This window comes from Watersipora subatra, chromosome 9, assembly GCF_963576615.1.
Source record: "Watersipora subatra chromosome 9, tzWatSuba1.1, whole genome shotgun sequence".
NCBI classification, from domain to species: domain Eukaryota; kingdom Metazoa; phylum Bryozoa; class Gymnolaemata; order Cheilostomatida; family Watersiporidae; genus Watersipora; species Watersipora subatra.
In genome coordinates, this window is record NC_088716.1 from 36454320 (window position 1) to 36464455 (window position 10136).

A 10136-nucleotide genomic window follows, 5' to 3' on the forward strand; every position below is an offset into this window, starting at 1 on the left:
TGCGATTACAGAGTAAAGAGAAACAGCAGGTCAAAGGTCAAATAGAGTTCTGTGAAAGAGTATCAAAGTAAATTTAGGTCAAAGTGTACTGTGGTAATGTGTCTTTTAAAATTTCGCCTCAAGTATGACCCTTTGCTTGGATTGATGAAATCTACTTACCTGAAAACACAGAGCTTTCCCCTTCATGGTTCATCACTGTCTGTGTCATAGACTATCTATTTTCAGGTAGTAATGCTTGAAGATGAAATTATAATATTGATTATCACGATAGCAATATAATAATAATGAGATAATGATGTGTTTGAAGTGTTATACAGTAAAAATTTGAAAGACAGCTTCACACACTTATCTGAATATTCTAGAATGAGTTTTGAATAATTTTTTTGAATATAAAAGTGATTAACGATGAACTGTAGCTTCTGTATTCAGGACAAAATTATATTTATCAAAACATAACAACATTTTATGACTTATTAAACAAAAGCATAACCATAAAACAAAGATAAATGAATTTTTGACAATTTTTCAAATGATAGGAAACACACACACATCTCATCAACTGAGATGCAAAGAATAAAAGTTTTATGGAAAATTTGTGCAAGTTAAATTGATAAACTTCAGAGAGACTTTACTTCAGTTTTTTAAATGCCCCTTACTTATATTTTGTAAAAAACCTATTTGGAAAAGTATACAAAGATGTGAAAGAGCAATTTTGTTGTATGGAATGAGTAGTTTCCATTTTTTTAAAATAACTGATGATATTATAGTTCAATATATTGCTATTGTCTGTCAATAGATATATTGCTTTCGTCTGTCAATAGATATATTGCTATCGTCTGTCAGTATATATATATTGCTATCGTCTGTCAACATATATATTGTTATCGTCTGTCAATATATATGTTGCTATCATCTGTCAATATATATATATATTGCTATCGTCTGTTAATAGATATATTTCTATCGTCTGTCAATAGATTTATTCTTATCATCTGTCAATAGATATATTTGTTTGCTATAAATGGGTCTAAAATTCAGTTTTCATTCTAGTGCAACTTATGTTTTGCCTATTTAATTTGCGAAACATAAAAAAGCAATACCTTTATGAGATTTTATGTTATAGCTATTTTATAGAATATATTTTACAAATATGAATACACATACAAACGCCAAAGCACAAAGGTTGGAAATAAAATAAACATGCGCAAAAATAAGAACTGCTTCAAGCACACACATCTTTACAATTACAAGCGTCGACACGAGCGTCGAAATGAGCGTCGGAACGAGCGTAGACACGAGCGTAGACACGAGCGTAGTCACGAGCGTTGACACGAGCGTTGAAACGAGCGTAGACACGAGCGTAGACACGAGCGTAGACACGAGCGTAGACACGAGCGTAGACACGAGCGTAGACACGAGCGTAGACACGAGCGTAGACACGAGCGTAGACACGAGCGTAGACACGAGCGTAGACACGAGCGTAGACACGAGCGTAGACACGAGCGTAGACACGAGCGTAGACACGAGCGTAGACACGAGCACAAATATATATATTTATTTCTCAAAGTTTGTGTTTCTGTGTGTATGTTCAGCTATAGCTATTAAAATCTTGGAATAAAAAATCTGTATCGCAGATGATTTGATCTCAGACCTTCCCCTCACTAGTACAATGCCTTACCAATTAAGCCACACAAGCTTGACGGATTCGTTGAGCGATATACATGTATGTTGTTATATCGGTGCAACTTGCGCTCTTCGTTACGACGCAACGTGGTGGCCCAATGCCATGGAGGGCAGTTGCATAATTTTACGTGCGCTCATTCATGAGAGCAAGTAGTTAGCTCTTATTCGTGAGCTTACTCAAATTATCAATTGGCAATGTGCCAGGCTTATAGCAAGTGATTTTTAATACTCCGGCAACGCCATTTAGTACGAGTACAAATACATGTACAAGTACGAGTACGGATACAAGTACAAATACAAGTACAAATACAAGCACAAGTACAAGTAACAACCAGTACGAATACAAGTATGAGCACATGTATAATTTTGAGATGCAAATACAAACACAAGGATCTGTATGTGAAACACACACATGCACAATTACAAGTACGAATACAAAATATTAAATTTCCAGCTTTAAGTACAAAAAATACAATTACAAACACAAATGAAAAAACTTGTACAACACCATTAGTAATACAAATATGATTCCTGAATTATCTGCACAGACAAATACAAGTACATATTGAAATACAAATACAGTTACAAATACAAATGCAAAAACAAAGACACATTCCAATACAAACACTCATGCAAACTCAAAATAGACGTGAGAGAAAACTTAACAGAACTTAACCATTCAGAAAATCAAGCACTTCGATACCTCAAAATCGATGTATTTTAAAGGTTTTGTGCGCTGCCCTTTACTACCCGACCAACATGAGACTCAGTGTAAGGGTATAGATATGTATTTCTGCTTTAATCATAAGTGGTTACAATGAATATCATGCGTATATAAAAATATCCTTATAATATACTGTACAAAACTACATGCATTGTGACATATTAGGCTTATCTAAAAGTACACTATTACTGCATTATATATAGCCTAGACATGCATCATGAGTCATAGTTCATGGCATCATGCACGTGTAGCTTTTCCGATGTAATAATGTCTGTTGCTGACCTAATGAGGACAAAATTAGAATGCTCTAGAAATGTTCATCAGGAAGTCATTTCATCATGATTTCATAATGCTGGCAGTAGTATAGTGAGAGCAGATCTACACACACTAGGCGGAGCTTAGGGAGCAGGAAGTGACATCACATCAGGATCTGTTTGATTGACAGTTGGGGGGCGGAGCTAGGCGGTGTTGAGTCATGGTGTGAGTCATGGCGAGCAGTGTGATTCGTGGTGCGAGTAATGGTGTGAGTTGGTTGGTGACGTCGCGGTGGTGGTGTCGGTGGCCGAGTGGTGAGTCGGGCCGCGAGACGATTCGCGGTTGTATTTGGGATTATCGGATTTCGTTGGCGTCCGGTAGAGGTCGCTCTTCCGTGCCGTTTCGGGGATTGACGGAGAGCTCGGTGGCGACGGGTTGACGGACGGTGGCGGATGGATTTCGAGATCGTCGGAGCTTGTATGTATTTTCTTTTTTCCGATCCCGAATGAGAATGATGTGTCTGCGAACGAATATTCATTTTGATTGTAAACTTCATAAATTCTGAAATTATCCATCGCCTCTAAGTCTTCATCAGGATTAAAACTTTTCAGAATTGACGGAGCATGCAATCTGAAGGAATTCAGAGAGAAATTACAACAAAGATTATAAACTCTGTATATCAAGACAGTAATGAGTTAAGGAAATGATATTATGATTAAATTTTATATAGTTTATTTGATGATATATCATAGGGATTTAAACTTACTATCAATGGATATGTTATTGAATAAAAGTTTTGTATATAAAAATGCTAAAACATAATATAAAAAAGACTATTGAATTTCATTCAATCCCAATTTTCTTCTTCTTCTTTCATTGTCGAATGAAAATGAACTGTCTACAATCAAAACATACATTATTTTTAGTGAGATATAGTAAAAGTAAGACATACAATCAGATTAGATCATTCATTCAAACTAAAAATCAAATATAATGTAATACTTACTGAAGAAGAAGAAGATCCATCCTTTTTCTGAATGGAATCTTCCTGTTGAGATACGGGAGCCTGCAATTGCAATGATTACAGTCAGGATGGTTTACTATAACCTTGCTGAGATAGTAGACTCTACATTCACAATGGACTCCAACTTAAATTGTAAATTTCAATTGCATTAGTCATCGAATCATAGAATGATATGCAAGATGTAATGCAGACAGAATAGGATATGCAATCAGCTAGAGTAGGACATACAGACAATAAGAAAAACAAATATGTTACATCACATAGTCAGACTAGGACACACAGACAGAGGAGGATATTCAGTTAAAATAATCTGTTTTAATCTGAGTAGGGATATAACATACACTTTGCTAAGATATTGGAGTTTGCAATTGCAATGAATACAATCAGCCTAGAACAGAACTACTCAGAAGAGAAGATTCATTGTATCATTCCTACATAACATCTAGATTGAATTTGTAGTACTTACTGTAAACCGTAATCTTTCGTTGAGATCTTGATAGAACTTTTCACGTAAGAGAAATCGACAAGCTTTTCGCTTCCGATCGCTTATTTCCATTCCATGAGAGCAGTAACCCCATCGCTTCACACATTTATCTACACATTGTAATCGTTCTTGAAATTTCCTTTTTCTGTTGTCTCTGGTACTCATTGTGAAGTTATGAACTGAATTGAAAAGGCATATTCGCTCGAAGGTTTTATAACAAGTAGAAGTGTTGTCGCGGTTCAATAATTTTGTGATCTAATGATATATATAAACAGTTTTCGCGAAATTCAATTTCGCGAAATTCACTTTCGCGAAATTCAATTTCGCGAAAATTGACTATATAATATATATAATGTGTAATTTTGCGAAATTCACTTTCGCGAAATTCAATTTCGCGAAAGTTGACTATATAATATATAATGTGTAATTTCGCGAAATTCACTTTCGCGAAATTCAATTTCGCGAAAGTAGACTATATAATATATATGTGTAATTTCGCGAAATTGAATTTCGCGAAATTCAATTTCGCGAAAGTTGACTATATAATATATATCATGTGTAATTTCGCGAAATTCAATTTTGCGAAAGTTGACTATATAATATATATAATGTGTAATTTCGCGAAAGTTGACTATATAATATATATAATGTGTAATTTCGCGAAATTGAATTTCGCGAAATTCACTTTCGCGAAAGTTGACTATATAATATATATAATGTGTAATTTCGCGAAATTCAATTTCGCGAAATTCACTTTCGCGAAATTCAATTTCGCGAAAATCTGTTTACTATTTTCGCTTCATTAATTCCTTTGGACACACCCATCATTCTTCAATTCACTATATAAGCGTTGCATAATCTGATGGAATATTCTGCCTCATTAACCATCTCTTGATGCCTACTTATATTTGAGAATTTGGGTCGATCGAGTGTTGATACCATAAGGCTTGTATGCTTCAGCTAGAATTCTGTTAGCCGGCTACTCGCGATTAAGTTCGTTGAGTGTCGCTGTTTTCAGGGGCTGTTGTGTGGACAAGCGCCTTGGCATTCGACCTGATTGTTTTCCTAGGTTTACCTATGGAATTCTCCTGTTTGGTTTGGCTTAACCATTCCATAACAGTTTCTCGACCAGTAAATAGATGAAGATGATGAACTAGTAAAGGGGCATACATGGATTAATATGTGGATTATTTTGAGGATAGCTCCAACTCAGTGTGAGTATATCAATATATAAAACTTATATCAAAAAGTAAATAATATTCGGTTGTATTTGTTACCAACTTTATTTCGATATAAAGTATATATGTATATTCAATTGTAAAATATAGAAAAAAAAATTTATGTCAGATCTTCTAGTAATTTAACAATTTGGGAAGTTCCTTGAATATGTACATTGTCAACACCTTCATTTTCTTCGTTATTAAGACTTTTACTAATTTTTTTTCATTCCAATCATATCTATCTAGTATAGTTTTTCGAACTACATGATCTCGTGTATCTGTTTCAGAAATTTTTAGCATAACTGTTAGAAAATCTTCTATTGAACATCCTCTGCTCCAAAATATTGCAAAGAGAAGACAGTAATCTCCACATGTTGTCGAAAGAGTTGTTTCCAATAAAACAACCTTTTTGCCAATCAGGTGTAACCAATAAAAAATAAAAAAAAAATTTTTTTTTTGTTTTTTTTGTTGAAAATTTCCATCAATTCGCGGTAATATAAATACAGACAATCAGACGGTGTATCGACTCATCAATAGGGTTTCACTTTTTCTTTTAATTACAAATCCCACACATCAGCTAGGCCAATCAAATTTTGTTTCCAATGAAACAACCTTGTTGCCAATGACGTGCAACTAAATTTTTGGTTCAACAATTCCATTTCTAATTATTTTTTTCAAAAACGGTAAAACCAGACCGTTATCGTCGTGACAATAAGAAACACACCGAGTTTGTTCAACGCAAAGAAAAGCGTCAGGAATTTTGTGAGAGTAAGAGTTGCTAAACAATTTTACACTTATCTTGTGGAGAATTTTGTTCTGAATAAGATACATTTAAAAGTAAAACGATATATGTTTTCATTTTTTGAGATATTGCTTAAATACTAACGGTATATCGGATTTTTTAGAAAATCCGTTTGAATTAACTTGGGCAGAATAATCGTTTGGTCAACAATTAACGTGGTAGCGAAAGAGTTAATATACAAGTGAGCAGTGATTATAAATGTATATATAATAATAAAATGTGAGTAAGATAAAAGCTACTGAAGATACAATAAACAAAGCTAGGATTGTGCTAGTCCATGTTGATATACAAGGGAGCAGTGATTATAAATATATATAATAAATCGTGAGTAAGATAAAAGCTACTGAAGATACAATAATCAAAGCAGGATTGTACTAGTCTATGTTGATGTACAAGTGGGCAATGATTATAAATGTATATATAATAATAAAATGTGAGTAAGATAAAAGCTACTGAAGATACAATAAACAAAGCTAGGACTGTGCTAGTCCATGTTAATATACAAGTGAGCAGTGATTATAAATATATATATATAATAATAAAATGAGAGTAAGTAATGTGAGTATATATAATAATACATTTTATTATTATATATATTTATAATCACTGCTCACTTGTATATTAACATGGACTAGCACAGTCCTAGCTTTGTTTATTGTATCTTCAGTAGCTTTTATCTTACTCACATTTTATTATTATATATACATTTATAATCATTGCTCACTTGTACACCAACATAGACTAGTACAATCCTAGTTTTTTTTTGTTTATTGTATCTTCAGTAGCTTTTATCTTACTCACATTTTATTATTATATATATTTATAATCACTGCTCCCTTGTATATCATCATGGACTAGTACAATCCTAGCTTTGTTTGTATCTTCAGTAGATTTTATCTTACTCACATTTTATTATTATATATACATTTATAATCACTGCTCACTTGTATATTAACATGGCCTAGCACAATCCTAACTTTGTTTATTGTATCTTCAGTAGCTTTTATCTTACTCACATTTTATTATATATACATTTATAATCATTGCTCACTTGTACATCAACAGGGTCTAGCACAATCCTAGCTTTGTTTATTGTATCTTCAGTATCTTTTATCTTACTCACGTTTTATTATTATATATTCATTTATATTCGCTGCTCACTTGTATATTAACATAGACTAGCTCAATCCTAGCTCTGTTTATTGTATCTTCAGTAACTTTTATCTTACTCACATTTTATTATTATATATACATTTATAATCACTGCTCACTTGTATATTAACATGGACTAGCACAATCCTAGCTTTGTTTATTCTATCTTGAGTAGCTTTTATCTTACTCACATTTTATTATTATATATACATTTATAATCATTGCTCACTTGTATATTAACATGGCCTAGCACAATCCTAGTTTTGCTTATTGTATCTTTAGTAGTTTTTATCTTACTCACGTTTTATTATTATATATACATTTATAATCATTGCTCACTTGTATATCAACATGGCCTAGCACAATCCTAGTTTTGCTTATTGTATCTTTAGTAGTTTTTATCTTACTCACGTTTTATTATTATATATTCATTTATATTCGCTGCTCACTTGTATATTAACATAGACTAGCTCAATCCTAGCTCTGTTTATTGTATCTTCAGTAACTTTTATCTTACTCACATTTTATTATTATATATATATTTATAATCACTGCTCACTTGTATATTAACATGGACTAGCACAACCCTAGCTTTTATCTTACTCACATTTTATTAGTATATATACATTTATAATCATTGCTCACTTGTATATCAACATGGCCTAGCACAATCCTAGTTTTGCTTATTGTATCTTTAGTAGTTTTTATCTTACTCACATTTTAATATTATATATACATTTATAATCACTGCTCACTTGTATATTAACACGGCCTAGCACAATCCTAGCTTTGTTTATTGTATCTTCAGTAGCTTTTATCTTACTCACATTTTATTATTATATATACATTTATAAATCACGGCTCACTTGTACATCAACGCGAAAGTGAATTTCGCGAAATTGGATTTCGCGAAATTTCACATCATATATATTATATAGTCAACTTTCGCGAAATTGAATTTCGCGAAAGTGAATTTCGCGAAATTGGATTTCGCGAAATTTCACATCATATATATTATATAGTCAACTTTCGCGAAATTCAATTTCGCGAAAAGTGAATTTCGCGAAATTGGATTTCGCGAAATTTCACATATATATTATATAGTCAACTTTCGCGAAATTGAATTTCGCGAAAGTGAATTTCGCGAAATTGGATTTCGCGAAATTTCACATCATATATATTATATAGTCAACTTTCGCGAAATTGAATTTCGCGAAAAGTGAATTTCGCGAAATTGGATTTCGCGAAATTTCACATCATATATTATATAGTCAACTTTCGCGAAATTGAATTTCGCGAAAGTGACTTTCGCGAAATTGGATTTCGCGAAATTTCACATCATATATATTATATAGTCAACTTTCGCGAAATTGAATTTCGCGAAATCTGTTTAGCTGATTTTACAATTTCGTGATCATAAATTACACAAGTTTAATCAACCATAATATTGATTCTGCTTACTATATAAGCAACGAGAAAGAATAAGTTTTTCATCTCATTTTATTTATAATAGTTTACAATGTGTGCTCGAGACAAAAACGTGGATAGACTCCTAACTCAGACAAAATGCATCGACACGTGTGTTGAGATATGGGGCTACTGCCTTTGGGGTAGAGAGGTAGATCCTGAAAAACAGAAGGCTTTTCGATTCAAGATCAAGCTTCAAAAGAAAGTAAGTACTACATTATAATATTTTACTAAATTATATTTTTGATTAAAGGAAACTTGAGAATATAAACTACATATTAAATATATTTCGAATTATAGGGTTTGCTTAAATGAAACAATTAAATTATACAAAGTAATTTTGGAAATTATTGTAGAAATCATTGGTCATGCAGCAGCAAAGAGAGGAGTTCTTTCGTAACTTCGATGTTACATTGACTTTAAAAGTAAGTATTACATTATATTTATTTCGTCTAATATCGTTGTATAATGATAAAACATGTAACTAAAGATCAAATACATTCAACAAAATTCACTCCAATTGGTATGTAGGAATGTTAAAATGAGTAACAGTCTGTGAAAACAGTAATTAATATTTGTATAACTCCACTTTAAAACAAAAAGGAGTTGGAATTGAAATTCAAAGTAAGACCTGACTGTGTTTTAATTTGTCTGCATGTTCTACTCTGACTATAATCAATGCAATTGTAGGATCCTGGGCATCACCGAACTAAATATAGTCCTTTTCGGAGAAGGCTTTATGAATTTGAATCTTCAGTAAGTAGTACATTATATTTATTTCTTTATTTTAACTGAATATCCTCCTCTGCCTGTGTGTCCTAGTCTGACTATGTGATGTAACATATTTGTTTTTCTTATTGTCTGTATGTCCTACTCTAGCTGATTGCATATCCTATTCTGTCTGCATTACATCTTGCATATCATTCTATGATTCGATGACTAATGCAATTGAAATTTACAATTTAAGTTGGAGTCCATTGTGAATGTAGAGTCTACTATCTCAGCAAGGTTATAGTAATCCATCCTGACTGTAATCATTGCAATTGCAGGCTCCCGTATCTCAACAGGAAGATTCCATTCAGAAAAAGGATGGATCTTCTTCTTCTTCAGTAAGTATTACATTATATTTGATTTTTAGTTTGAATGAATGATCTAATCTGATTGTATGTCTTACTTTTACTATATCTCACTAAAAATAATGTATGTTTTGATTGTAGACAGTTCATTTTCATTCGACAATGAAAGAAGAAGAAGAAAATTGGGATTGAATGAAATTCAATAGTCTTTTTTATATTATGTTTTAGCATTTTTATATACAAAACTTT

General features: G+C 32.3%; 1 long non-coding RNA gene across 1 annotated transcript; it reads left to right on the forward strand.

The window, feature by feature from the left end:
- The first annotated feature begins 9156 nt into the window (after positions 1-9156).
- Positions 9157-9920, forward strand: LOC137403594 (uncharacterized). Its single transcript, XR_010979595.1, has 3 exons — positions 9157-9236; positions 9502-9567; positions 9861-9920. It is a non-coding gene; the product is annotated as an uncharacterized lncRNA (long non-coding RNA).
- The last annotated feature ends 216 nt before the right edge of the window (positions 9921-10136 follow it).